We start from the raw sequence: 14756 nt of genomic DNA, 5'->3' as shown, positions 1-14756 counted from the left end.
TGGGGGCGGAGCCGCCGGGGGGGTTGGCGGGGGGGATGTAACACACCCTCTGTGGCCCCCGTGTGTGAGGGCGCCCTCAGAAACACCCGTTGTGGCACTGTGTGTGTGTGTGTACACGTGTGTGTGTACGTGTGTGTGTACGTGTGTGTGTACGTGTGTGTGTATGTGTGTGTGTGTGTGTGTAACACATCCCCTCAGGCACAACCTGTGGATCCTGTGTGGGAAAGTGCCCTCAGAAACACCCGCCGTGGCACTGTGTGTGTGTCTAAGTGTAAAACACCCCGCCTCTGGCACAACCTGCAACCCCCAGGTGTGAAGGTGTCCTCAGAAACACCCATTGTGGCACTCTGTATATGTGTGTGTGTGTGTGTGTGTACGTGTGTGTGTGTGTGTGTGTGTACATGTGTGTGTGTGTGTGTGTGTACGTGTGTGTGCGTTTAACACACCCCTTCAGGCACAACCTGTGGATCCCCCCCCGTGGCACTGTGTGTGTGTGTGTAAGTGCAAAACACCCCGCCTCTGGCACAACCTGCAGCCCCCAGGTGTGAGGGTGTCCTCAGAAACACCCATTGTGGCACTCTGTGTGTGTGTGTGTGTGTGTGTGTGTGTGTGTGTGTGTGTGTAACACACCCTCTCTGGTACAACCTGCAGACCCTGCGTGTGAAGGTGCCCTCAGAAACACCCCCTGTGGCACCGTGTGTGTGGGGGGCGGTGCCGTCTATGCATCTTGGGCTCTGTGCGTGTGTGAGAGACACCCCAAAAGGCAGCCTGTGCCCCGACAACACAGTTGTGGCGTTGCATGTCTGTGAGACACCTTGAGACGTAGCTGACAGCCCAAGTGTGTGCGTRGGTGTGTGTGTAAGTGTGAAAGAAATGCTCAGGCACAACCTGTGGCCTTGTGTGCTTGTGAGGGTGCTTGTGAGGCTGATGTCCTCAAAAACGCTCCCTGTGGCACCATAATGTGCTTGTGAGAGACCCTCAGACTCCATGTGTGTGTGTGTGTGAGTGTGTGTGTGTGTGTGTGAGACAGCCCTGTGCGTCCACTTGGACTTACTGTGAGAGACACCCCAAAATGAAACGCAGCCTGTGTCCTGGGGGCACCCCGAGGTGTGTGCACCTGACACCCTGAGACACAGCCAACAGCCCACGTGTGTGTGTGAGACACCCTGAGACAGCCTRTGTGGCCCAGTGTGCAGAGAGGCCACCCAAAAGACCCCATACAGCCTGATGTGTGTGAGAGACACCTGTGAACACAACCTGGTCTCTGCMCATGTGTGTGACAGGTACCCTCAGACATGGCTTGTGAGCCCAACACCAGCGTGAGGTGCCTGATGCACAACCGGTGGCTTTGCAGGTGCGAGATGAACCCCAAAACACCTCCTGTGGCCTTGTGTGTGGGTAATAGGTGCCTCAAAAACACCAATTACAGCCCCAGGTGTGCATGAGACACCCTGAAACACAGCCCGTGGCACCGCACATGTGGGAAAGACACCCCTAAAACACCCCATGGGCAGCGTGTCCGTGTGTCTGGCATCCTCAACATCCCTCCTGTGACTGTGAGAGAGAAACAGCCCCGGGAGGGTGTGGAGATTTGTCTGGACACAGGGTGGTGGTACCACAATCCACCTCCCAAGGTGTCGAGGGGGCTGGTGAGGGCCTGTGGGTGACCATGGCCCCCCTCCCTGCCTTTGAGGAGAGGCCCACGGCTGTGCGTGGGAGGCTGAAACACACCCGGCTTAGTGGGGCTGGGTCGCCTGTTTACTGCCTTGTAACACACCCAAGCAATACAACTGTCTCCCTACACCCGAAGGGGCGAGGGAGCTGACACCAGCGTGTTCACCACGTGTGCCGGTGTGCACTGCAGCAAGCTGGGCAAGGGGCCGCCGGAGACACCCTACAGCCTGCGGGAGGGATGTGGCTGTGGGTGACAACCTTCACCACACACACACACACACACACACACACACACACACACACACACACGTCTGTGTGTGTGCGACTCCCAGTCCTGATTTACAGCCAAACCCCCTCTCCCAGCCCCACACATCATCCGCAAGCAGAAACAGGGTGGTGGTTGCCATCTTCACCCCTCACGATGCCCTGTCCTATATGGCTGCTTTCCAAATTTCCCCCCTGCCGCCTGTAGGAATTGGGAGTTTTGCCTCCATCTCGTGGCCCCTTGGGAGAACTGGAGACACCTGTTGGATTGCTGTTGGGAATAGCCTTAAGGAATGGAGAAAGGCCCCCTAACATGGAGACTTCTCCATCTCCTTGTCTGAGAAGCATGGACATCGTCCTTGTGCTTCATCTCATTGTTCTTCTTTTTCTTAATTATTTATTATGAAATGTCATTTATATAACACCATGAATACCTGTGCAGATTAAAGCCACTGGATGTTGTGTTTGTTGTATCAGGAAACCTTCATAGAACACTTCTGTAGGCAAATATAGTTATATATTTCCTGTTCTACAACATTAATATAGTTGGAATTTTGTCAAAAGGAGAGAACAGTTTCCCATGAAGGTGGGAATAGATGTGTGTAACCCGAAGTGTAAAGTGCTTCAAATCATTTCTGAATATCCCCTGCTTTTAAACATTACTTTAAAAGCGTGGACACGAGTACTGCCCTCTGAATTTTGGCAGCGACTTCATGAAAAATGATACCCAGAAATACCTCCTTTATGTTTTGCTCAGTTTCCGAAGGTTGCTGTTAGCCCCAGCTGCCGCAGCATGACTGTCATGACGCTGAAGCTGTTTTCCAAGACAGGGCTTTTGCTGTTTTGCTGCTCTGCCTTCCAGGCTCTGGAGGCAAGTGGAGAAGCCCGAGCTGCTCTTTGAGGTCGTGTCTCTGTGACCCTGCAYGGTGCCAAGTATCTGCTCCCGAGCACATGACTTTGCACTTGCCTGGAGTAAAGCCCTTCTTCAACTCGGCTCATTTTATCAAGTAGCTGGGAGTGTTTTTGTCACTCTGAAGTTCTCCTGATAACGCCTCTCCCCACAGTCCTTATTTCCAAGAAACACTAGCCCCATCAGTGCAATTTCAAATAATATACTCGGTTTTGCTACTCTCACAGACCGCAAATGATGCAATCACTTTGGATTTTCTTCCAGATCCTAGCTGAGATACGACGAATAGCACAAGCTCAAGCACTTGCAGTTGCCCATTAGAAATAGTCTTTATTCATTAATGAAACCTTTATAACAAAGTCATTTTGAGATCTTCCCATTAGCTATTTTTAAACGATCTATTAGGCACTCGTATTGATTCTGTATATAAATTTTTTCCAAATCTGGATCCTGTGCAGCACTGAGTCAACACCGTTGCTGCTATCAACTGTACCTGATTTTATTAAAGAACACGATGAGATTTGTAAATTGAACAGTTTCCCATGAAAGCTGCTGACTACCATTTCATAACATCCCTCTTCTCCAGCTCCTTATTAACTGATACGAACCACTTCATTAGACGTAGGTCATGGCAGGTGTCAACCTGAAATTGCTTGAGTTTACTTCAGTTACCCTTTCTAAAAATTGCCAAAACAGTGGGTTTTTTTTTTTTTCCAGTCCTCTGGATCATTTCTAAACTCACATTCCTACTTTGTGTGAGAACACTCTTAAGAAGCAACTCTTATGATACTTAAGTGCAAGTCATCTAGACCTGCTGCTTTTTAAGTGTTAGTTGTGCTGTTTAATGTTCTTTTAAAAGTTGCTGGATAGGAAGCCTTTCATCATCTTTATGTAATGTGGATAATAATGTGGATAATAATGTAAAGTTCAACTTTGTTCCAAATAGAGGCAGGAAATATTTATCAAGCATTTCTGCTTTTCCAGTTTCACAGCTATCCAAGTAGATATGAAACACTAAGAAATTGTACTCCATTAAGATATTATTCATCAAATGAACTTAATGAAATTAAGTTTAAAAAAATCTGCTTACAGAAGTGCACTTCTGCAACCTTCTGTACATGGGATGTTAAATTTCCTGGTTCCCTTTCTTTCAGAAAGGACCATTGCTCACATTGGTTAACTGGGTTAAAAATCCCCTTGGGAGAAATTTAGCCTCCTGGCAAACATGTTTATGTTTTCTTTTCCTTGAACACCAGCAGTTTTGGTACAATTCTTAYGCCAAGGTCAAATGTGCTTTTCACTATGAGATGTTCTCCCAAAGATACACTTCAATGTTCCCTTTCCTCTGCTACAGGCAGCAACAACATATTCCACTAAAAGATAATAACTAGGGGAAAAGAGAGTTGTTTCTGTGGTATCAGGCACTATGCTTATCATTGTAGCATGATTAAATTGGTTCTTACTTCTGTAAAATGACTCCTGGCCCCATATTTGTTTCCCTGTAAAACAAGGRGGGAATGGGCAAGCCACACTGAGGGGTCTGCACTCAGTTTTCTAGCCAGGACCCAGTCTTCCTCGGAGGAGTGCAAAAAATAAGTCCACATAATGGACTCATTTGCTAAAATAATATAGGAAAAAGGTCTAAAGGAAAAGACAATTCTTTGGAAGGAAGGGGCTGAAATACAACATAAAGCTAGACTCAGCTTAACCCAGTGGTTTAACTTTGCTCACATACACATTCTGCAAAAATGCCGAGACAAATCAAAACAAAACAAAACAGAAGAAAAATCTGTGGTTCCCTATRGCCACATGATGTACCACTGAGTCAGCGTGTGCCCTGAAGAGAAGGCAAAAGAAGGTATCTCACATAAATATGATGCTCCTGCTCCAGGGAGTGCTTGTCCTCATATAGCATCGACCTAGTCCAGTTCCACTGCTGCCAACAGCTGCTCCTTGTACAGATCATTGGTACCTAAATGTCATCCTATTTGGGGAAAATTTCCTTCTAGAGCAGTTTTCCAGGAGACTTTTGTTATATGTCCTCTTGTTCAGGGATTGGGGTTGTTCTCAGTGTTAGAGGAGTTGTTGCTATTGGTCTTTTTTTCCCTTGATGGAGCTGGTGGACAGATGGATGAAAATAACACGGAAACAGTGGTTCTTGTGGCATCCTGTAACAGGACCTAGGAAATGCCAGAAGTTCCACTGTCTCCACAGCTTTCCTTTAGACAAAGGCAGAAATAGCTGGAAAGCAAGAATAAGAGGTGGTTGGTTACAAGGTGTCATATTTGACTCCTGCTYGTAGGGATTATAGAGGAACACACCGAAAATGTCCCCGCACTCATCTGGGAGAAGGTCTGTGTATAAAGAGCATTTCATAGTGGTAGAGAGTGTGTGCTAGAGTTAACAGCTAAAAATCTTGGCCACAATCTCGAATGGGAAATGAAGAAATTTTTGAGCCCTCTGTACCATAGTCACAAAATCTCAAGGGTTTCAAACATTTTTTTTTTTCTCATAGTAACACCAGGAAGTGTTGATGGCATTCCAGGACCTTAGCAACATTTGGCATTAGAAGTGAATCTGATGTCCCTATCTGTGTGGCWGTGTGTGAAATCCTGGCTTTACTAAGGCCTATGTGAGAATTGCCATTGATTTCAGCGGGGCTTAAATCTCATGGTTCATCCTTCCCCCTCCCAACATTTATTACTGCCAAATGATTACAATTAATAGGATGTATTTTAGGCTCAAACTTAAGATGACTGTTGTGCATGACGAATCACAAGAGATACAAGACATAATACCCTAGTACTACAGTACAAACTGTAGCCAAACTGATCATTGCATTCTGGACTGGGGCACTGAAGGACATACTTAAGTTCAAGCATGGAAGCAGTAGTGGAAATTATTTCCGTAAAATTAGGTACTGCCTTAAATATCTTACTGAAATGGGATCTTATATGAGTCAGTCTTTAAGCCTGCACATATCTGCAGAGATAACTGGTTGCCAAGAGAGGTTGTGGAGTCTCCTTCTCTGGAGATCCTCAAAACTTGTTTGGACACAACCTATGCCATGTGCTTTAGGTGACCCTGCATGTACAGGGAGGTTGGACTAGATGACCTCTGGAGGTCCCTTCCAGCCTTAAGGATTCTATGGTTCTRTGATAACTACTAACACTAATTCTTGGTAAGAACATGCCCAAGGTGAGTGACCTTGGATCATCTGACTTAATCTCCCCAACGGGAATGCTCTTCTGARTGTTTTTCAGTAGGTAAGGCAGGCGCTTTGCTGTATGCAGCTGCAGCAGGTTGAAAGGCGAAGGCAGGCTGTGGAAAGCTGCTATGGCAGCGTGCAAAGACACATCCCTGTCAGCTGCCTGGAGCCATTTGCCTGTCAGGTGACAGCTAGGACCAGGCTTAAATTCCAGCTACAAATATAACACATTGTACTCATTACATGCAAATGCTTTCATCAAAAGCCGCCAATTCCTACAAGCCTCAGAACACTCCAAGTTTGCTCTTTGCTGGATATTCCAGCTACTTTTTCCTGTCTCCAGTGCCAGATTTATTCACTTCTCCTCTAATGCACTGCTGAAAGGTCTCCTCCTTAATGTCATATCTGGCAGATGAATTGAACTGCAGTTCTGCAAGCTTAAGAGGGACTTAAGGCCAACTGTTCCTACAGCCCAGGCCCATGGTGCAGGCAGGAAATCTCCTTTCTAYTTATGGTGGAAGTGCTGTTATAGCCAGTAATAAAGGGCCTGGCCAAGAAAGCCAAGAGAGAGGCCTCGGGGATTGAGCTCCTTCCAGATAAACTAATTTAGCTTTCCCATTATCCAAGATCACTGCTGTCTTATGGGCTGGTTGTGAAATGAGACAGTTTGTACTCATATGGTACGGAGGGATCAAAAGACAGAAAGAACAAGCATCTGATGTGGAAAGTCTTCCTGTGGTAGGAAATCTGACTGTGGTGGAAATCTTCCAAGGACTCCAATTATTTGAAAGGCCACAGGAATCATTTTCCTCCCTGTTTCTCTGCAGTGGGAGACAATCTCCTAACTTGGAAATATACTCCTTGCTTACCATTGATTTGTGCTCTTTTGCATCAAACCAGTGCCTAAAAAGCTCCTGTTTATATAGTGCACAGTGATGTTCCAAAGCACTTCCAGCACCTCCTGCCTGGGGCACTTGGGCTGGGATCCTGCATCCGCTTTGGGGACTGGAGTCCTCCTGTTTCTGAGCAGTAGACCTGTCCTCAGGTGGATAGAAACAAAGCAGGGAGAAACTCAGCACAAAGCAGGGGGAAATCYAGCACAAAGCAGGAGAAACCTATCAGAAGATTTTTCCTTCTTCCTTGGACTGAATCACGTCCCTTTGCAGAGGTCTAGCATCAGGCTTAGAAGCTTATGGAGCTGCTTTTACAGCCATGTTTACACCACCAGCTATCCAGGGTGGGTCTGCAAAACAGCGGCGCCTRTTGTGATCCTTGCATCCTTAGGTAATCGTCCTGGAAAAGAGGGGCCTGCCCATTCACATCAGCTAGGGATGGGTACGGGATTGCAGGTGGGTGGGAGATGAGCAAATGTTTCGTGTCACTCTCACTGCGTCTGATCCCACACCCTGATCCAAGGGTTTGTTTTGCCCATGGGACTTTATCACTTGGAACCTTACAAGGGATTTGTACTTCATAGAGGATCCTCTGGTAACAGAGTCACCTACCCGTGGAATCAACAAGACAATCGGGGTTGATGAACAACATGATTAATGAGAAGTTTAATGATGTGAACATCTGTACACAGACAGGAAAACACTGTGCTTCATTCTCTCTTTAAAGTGATTTCAAGTCAGCAGTTTCTGATGGTGGGAATAAATCCTGATCCATGTTCTGTGTTCTCACCCGTTCTGGGCCGAGTGGGTGGCTGGTACTGCAGAACATGGCTTGGGAAGGTAAAGTGGAACCAGATGAGGRTATAACTCATGAATGGATGATTTATTTGTGCATCACTTTTGTTTCAGATCCTTAAAATACTGGAGAGAGAAAAAAATGTGCAGGGATGGAGGTATGTATATGGCAACAACKAGGCTTTATCATGGTCACTTCCCCAAAACAGCAGGTGAGAGCAAGTCCTTGTCTGCTCTACTGCCTTTTATTATGCTCTGAGCTCTGCTCAAAATGATAGCCTTGGATCTCCCTGTTGCTCCTCTGCCTGTGAGGTTTTTTCTTCTCCACCAATTGCTTATGCTTTTCTTCCCTTTTCTTTCCAAGGCCTAGCGCAGCCAGCCAAGACTCCATATTTTGCATCTGCTTAAGTCTGATGCAGAAAAGCAACATCCAAGGAGAGAGCCAAAGCTCACAAAAAAGTGTCAGGCTTCAGGGCTGCTGCTAAGATGGGGAAAATGCCTGTTTCCCCAGCAGCCAAATTGTAAAGGAGAGTCAAAAACAAGTGGCATTTTATTTTTGTTYATTTTTTCTCTCCACTTTCCCCTGCATCCATCACATCTTCCTTTTTTAAAAAAGGAAGCAAGATCCTGTTGCTTGTATTGCCTGGAGAAAGACAAAGAGGTTCTGGCTTTGCTGTGGAGCCTTTGGCCTTCTTTGGCCCCAAGAAGACCAGCAAGGACATCAGCCATCTCTRTGAGGGTGGATTAGAGACAGAGCAGAAGGCTTGGGCTCTCCCTGACAATCCAACTTGCATAGGGTTGGGTTAAATCCCACACGACTCCATCACCTGGWTCTTGAAATACTAGATTTCTTTCTTTCTTATGCCTCTGACCAGTGGAAGTCTGTGCTTTGAGATGACTCTGAATGTCTTTGCCATGCACCTTTAGCACAAGGAACCTACAGAGAAACCTCTGAGCCCTGGTGTCCCACAGTGGTGTCGTGGCCACAGCTTCAGGTCCAGCAACAGAAGCAAGTCAAAAATGTCCCACAACAAAATCTGCTGTCCTTCTGCCTCAGTTGGTCACTCTGTGGCAATTGGTGGAACGAGAGACCTTCTTCTGTGGCAAAGCCAGGTAGTCAACCTGAGTTTTATGCTCAAACTCAATATTCCACTAAATCACAGCAACATTTTGCTTTATCCCCTATACACACACTACCTTGTGACTYTCTCTTGGGACCACTGCCTCTGTTGCTCTTGAATCCAGCTTTTTCTCGTTATGTGGCTTCTGGATGCTTCTGCTCAGAGACGTGCCCTGGGGAACAATGCCCAGCTCTGTGCTCAATACCCAGCTTGTGCTCAGCTGGGAACAAAACCCTCCCCGCACACAGCTCGGCTCTGGATGGTGTTGGCTGCAGCTTGTGCTTTTGGCAGCGCCTCTTGCCCTGCCAAGCAACTCACGTTCTCCTTGGGTTTCCTTCATCCGGCTTTAAACACTGCCCTGCGAGCAGCAGAGAAGGCTGCCAGTGGCCAGTCACTGATTGTAAAATAGCTGGTCTGCGTTGGAGTGCAAGGATGCCTTGACTTGACATAGATTTGCCCTTCTCTGAGGGCCCAATTCACTAAAGTCAACAGGGTCTTCCTGGGACTGTGGAAGGCTCCTTGGGACCCTGTGGAAGGGTCTTCCACATGCCCAGGGACACCTCTTGGTTTGTTTTATTCTCAAGGTGCTAATTCCTTGCTCTCTAATAGTTGTCCTCTCCACCCTGGGGTCAGCGTGGGACCATTTCTGTGTCCTTCATGCAGCCCCCTGACCTGGCCATGTGCTTTCCTCCAGTCTTGCTGCCAAGGCCATCGCCATCTCCTGTCCTGCACCCACAAGAGAGGTTTGGAGGGAGGTTTTCCCCACAGCCAGCACCCCAGGACAAGCCAGAGGAGCCCAGGAGAAGGAAAGGGTCCCCTGGAGCTGGCAGAAGTCGAACAAACACAGCCATGACCAGAACGAGCTTCTTTGCAGCCACGGATAGGCACAGAACAGACATGCCAAATTTGGGTTTTCTTCAACTTGGGGAATATTTTTGCTACTTCCCCTTGTTCGTTGAGCTGTTTACATTGTGTCTCGAGTAGGACTGTCTTTAGATTGGATTCCAATCTCAGGAAAGAGAGGTGAAATGTATCTCCATACYGCCGGTTCCTTCCTTAATCCCACAGGAGCCCGTTGCAGTAAGAGAGACCTTAGCGTGTTYAGGAAGGCAGCTCTATTTAGCAATTCAGGGGAGTTCAAGCCCATTGATGTCTCCTTCTGGGCTGATGTCAGCCTAGCAGGCCAAGTTCTACTCATAGCTGATTGTGCTTTAAGCTTGGAAATGTTATTTTGTTCGAATTTCATTTGCATGTGATGACACTAATTTATTTTGGATTGTGGTTTCCCCTTCTTTTAGCAATGGTGTAGATGGTGACTCAGAAATACATGGTCAAGCACAAATATATCTAGTTTTTCTGGGAGGCTTTCATAGCTCTTAAGTATGAAGATTATGCCTGATTTAAAGGCCTTGATTGAAACAGAGCAACACTATGTAGGGTATGGTGCCAAACTCAGAGGTGCAGTAAACTTTGCCTCCAAAATGTGTAAACTATAAAGGAAAACTGAAAAAAAAATCAAGGAAAAGAAAGTGTCTTAGTGTGTCTTTGGCACTGATTAAATGGTTTGCAGAAGGGCTCCYGGGGCTTTGGCAGCCTGGCCAAGAGTCCAGATCAGGAGGTATCTCGCTGCTCTCAGAGCTTTCTGGCAGCATCAGTTTTGCTCAAGCAACAGCCGTTCCCTCTCCAACATCTGCCTTTAGGGCTCCTCTTGAGGAAGGAGCGGGGAAAATCTCCGCAATATAAACAGGGAAGGGGCTCACGTCTCCCCACTGCTGGCCCCCATCCTCCTCCTCCTCCTGGCGGGACGAGGAAGGAGATTAAYACACAGACCTTTCCCCCAGCCCTGGGACGGCACGACTGGATCCATGCGTTGCAATAGTCAAGTTTATGCACGTTTAAGTACAGCTAAGCTGGCTACGTTGCCGCGTTAGATAAATACCGATGGTGTGTCAATTGATAAAAAGCTGCCAAGTGTTTAATAACTGGCTTAGGAGTAATTTTTCTGGTGTTTGCTAGGTTTTCCGGGGCAAGAGCATGTGAGCATTTGGAATCCATCTGCAGCGGCTGAGAGTCCAAAGTTCTCCATACAAACATGGTGGAAGAATCTGATATTTGAACGTTTTATCCCCCATGACTCCTTACAAGCACTGTTAAGAGCAGTCTTTTCAAGCTTATCCTAAGAAAATTATATCCTGCCCTTTTCTTTTCTTTTTCTTTTCTTTTTCCCCAACTTTTCCCCAACATTTTCATTTCTAGATTTACTCACTGGAGGAAAGAATTGCACTCATGGAAACACAGCCCTTCATCCATGCTGGTAATGTGTTTGTCTCGCATGCCATGTAACTTCTCTGGAACAACACCGGGAAATAATGAATTTAAAGGTGTAAAATCCACGCAGAGATGTTACTAATAGGTCTAATTACAGCCAACCAGCACTTCCCTGGGGCTCACACACCAAATCTGTGTCTTTCAGCAATACCTCTGATCTTTGCAGGAATCTGACTACTTAAATGAAGAAAAGAAACATGTAAGCAATTAGAACCCCTATTTCTGTGGGATGTTTTCTTCCTGAGATAATCAGTCCCCTAAAGACATCATCTGCAGGGTGTGAGAGGTGTATAGGAGACCCAAGGAACTAGAACCACACCSGAATCCGTGCTCTAACACAACACAGAAGGCTTAATTTCTGTGCACAAATGGCATCACATGCAATTTGTTGAAGCCTAATGACTGTAGATTGAAATTTTTGCATTAGGCAACGCTAATCAGATTGAAGCTGATCTAATCAAAGGCATGAGGAGAAGGCCTGGGCTCTGCTTGGCAGCACGGAGCCTGCTGATCCGAGTGCCACAGATGCTGAGACATTCCTTCATGTGGGATGAGCCAAGTCCTGCCAACTGCCAAGTGCGTCCTCTGAAATTCATGGGAACTGGGAATGTGTGGGACCTGGCAAGACCGAGCTTGCCACAAATATCCTTTGGAAAGGATGGGATTTGTGTACTAGAACCTGGTGCAATGAACTGACCGTGGCTTGAGTCTTGGGATAACCTTGCCTTGGACACAGAGACTTGCCAGTGCAGAGCCAACAAGGGGATCATGGCCTAGGAAAGCTCCTAAACCAGCATGAGGTTCCTGCAGCCCAAGTGGTTACAGGCTGCCATTTCCTTCYTACAACTCCCATCACATGGTTCATTCTGCCATAGTTTTCCGCTAAATTATTGGCTAGCCCATTAGGAAAGTCACTGTTCCCCATTGTTGTCACAGAAAAAAATCCCTCACACAACTGTATCTGAAAAGTATGGAGAGGCTCTCAGCAACTGTAACCCCACGAGGGGATTTTTAACATCATTCTTGCAACACAGTACTGCTACAGACGAAGCCTACCTGACAGATGACATCCTTTCTTACAGATGCTTTTTATCTCTGAGTTGAGCAAAGTGCTTGAATTATGTTTTCATCTGATCTGTAGGCAGGTGGAGCTGGGAAGGAACCCAGTGCTCAGTCTGAAATGGAACGGAGATACAGGAACCTTGCATCAGCCCTGCATAAACAGTGGGATGACTGATTAAGCCAGGGGGAAGGCRTAATTAAGACTTACCCAGAAATGTTTACTGCCCATGGTTTCCTGTAAATAAGCCATTATTATGGGTACAGAGCCACCTGAACTGGCTTCCTGCTGCACCAGTTGAGACCTGTGCTTGGGAGCCCTTGGTGCACATCCTCATCTCTCCATCCTCCAGCAGCTCCCTGGGCCCTGGGCATGCAGAGCTATGTTCATATGAAGCTCCTATGTGTTCATGTGTGTCCATGTATCCCCCAAGGTGAGTGGTATCCCCCAAAACCTCACCTGGGGTTCCTTCTYCTGAAGCAGGAGTGGGTGGTTCTTCATTAGTTCCCTGCAAGTCAGCGTGGGTCCATGCAGTGGGACCTATTTTACTTGATTTTTTTTCCATTATCTGGGCTATTTCAGCCCTTATGAGCTGAAAAATCGAATTTATCTCTCTCTGGCAGCAGAATCACTGTAAGTGATCACTTCTCTCCTTACGCATTCACYGCCCTCTGTCAGCCATAAGGTCTCATTAATTTTGCTGTCTGCAAATCACTTTTTTTTTCAGAGAAAGATGTTGGGATTTTATTGTTGTTGATATCACACTGCTTGAAGGCTTGATGCAAAGTCTACTCCAAATGAGGAAAGCGCATGTAAGGAAGGTGCCATCTTCTAGCAYCAGGGCTCTGAAAACACAAACACAAACATTTCTCAGTAATAGCTGTTGGAAGGGCTGCCCTGCCCTTACCTCACTTTGGAAACGTTCAAAAAAGACATCCTCTTGGCTAACGTAGCTCAGTTGACTGCCAGATGATGCCGGTCTACAACTTAATTTGCTGTCAGCCTTGCCTGGAGAAGTGAGTCATAGCTACCCAGGTGCTACACGACTSGCCCTGCAGCATCGTTTTCTCGTATTTAATGGCAGAAATGGTTGAAAATATCAAACGTTTGCACCAGCCAGCAAGCTGAGATGTGGTGAGCCACATCATGTGCAGAGCTTACAGGTGGGCAGCCCGTGCGCCTCGTCTGTCTGTCTTCCTCCCTAAGGAGATACAAACGCTGCTCCTTGGGTTATTTCTCCTGCTACAAGTTTGCCACATTTATGACAGCAGAAGTCAGCACTTCTCTAGACATCCATAAATAACTCATTTTACAAGCAGGGTTCCTTTCCTCTGTTCTGCAGAAAGTAAATAGCGTTGAAGTGCAGGTTTTAAGTTGAGGAAGAACCGTTTTGACAACCTAATCCAGTGGTACTCGAGGTTCTTGCTGAACTTCAGGCTCCGTCAATGCTAGGGAAGGACATACAGCTAAAGTTCAACTTCTCTGAACAAAACCCACCATTTCTTGTAACTCTGAATCAATTCTGTATGTTCAATACGCACAACGCTGCCCCAGGGAGGACATGATTTGGTGCAGTCTGTTTCTCCTTAGACTACTCAAGTACCTGGCACTGGACACCTTTGCTGAGCACTCTCTGTCATGGGTGCAGGTCTGTCGGTGACCGACCAAAGGTAGACAAGAGGTTGGTGGCCATCAAGACCTGCAACAGGTCCATGGCATGACATAGTGGTTACAGACACCAGCTAATAGTTAATCCAGAGTAGCACTGGGGACATACCTTACTTTAAGCACAGAGTAGCTCCATGGGCACATATAAATCCCCCTGTATGGTGAAAAAAAATCTTCGACAATGTGTGGTTTAAAGGTCAAAACTGTTGCAACGTGGGACTACGGCTCTTCCCACCAGGGCTTTCCCGGGAAAAGCATTTCCCAGAATTTTGGACATTACCAATCCTGGAAAAGTACAGCTTGAAGGGTAGAGTAGGAGCAAAAACATCAGAAGGAAGATGTCTCGGACTACCACGAGATGGCAGCTGGAGTCTGGGAAGTTTTCTTTGCAGGCACAGTAGCTCCCATGGAAAAAACCTGTAATTTGCCAACCCAGCTTTAAATCGCTCAAGACAAGAGCCTGCATTTGGGAATATGCACCTGCAGCGCGTTGGCTTTGAACTTTTCATGTGTGYGCTCGGAGCGAGCAAGCCCCAGCATATCTGGTTACCTCGTTCATTCCCCGGCCTCTCCGAGCCTTCCTCCCTCGCTCTGTATTAAATAAACGCTTTAACCAACGTAATCCCCACTGATAGCAAGACAGCAGTGCATCTGGTTTAACACTGCTGTTGCGATCGAGGCTGCTCCAACACCTAATTCAAGAGCAATCTGTAGTCAGACTCTGTCCCCCCGCTCATGCCATGAACAGTTCTGTCTGCAATTCCTCCTGAAGCCGTACTCTTCACTCACTGCTTTAAATTGCTGATGGTATATGCTGTTAAGTGGCGATYGTGTT

The sequence above is a fragment of the Nothoprocta perdicaria genome, unplaced genomic scaffold (assembly GCF_003342845.1).
Source record: "Nothoprocta perdicaria isolate Ctin4 unplaced genomic scaffold, notPer1 scaffold_76, whole genome shotgun sequence".
Classification (NCBI taxonomy): domain Eukaryota; kingdom Metazoa; phylum Chordata; class Aves; order Tinamiformes; family Tinamidae; genus Nothoprocta; species Nothoprocta perdicaria.
This window is presented reverse-complemented; position numbering follows the sequence as displayed.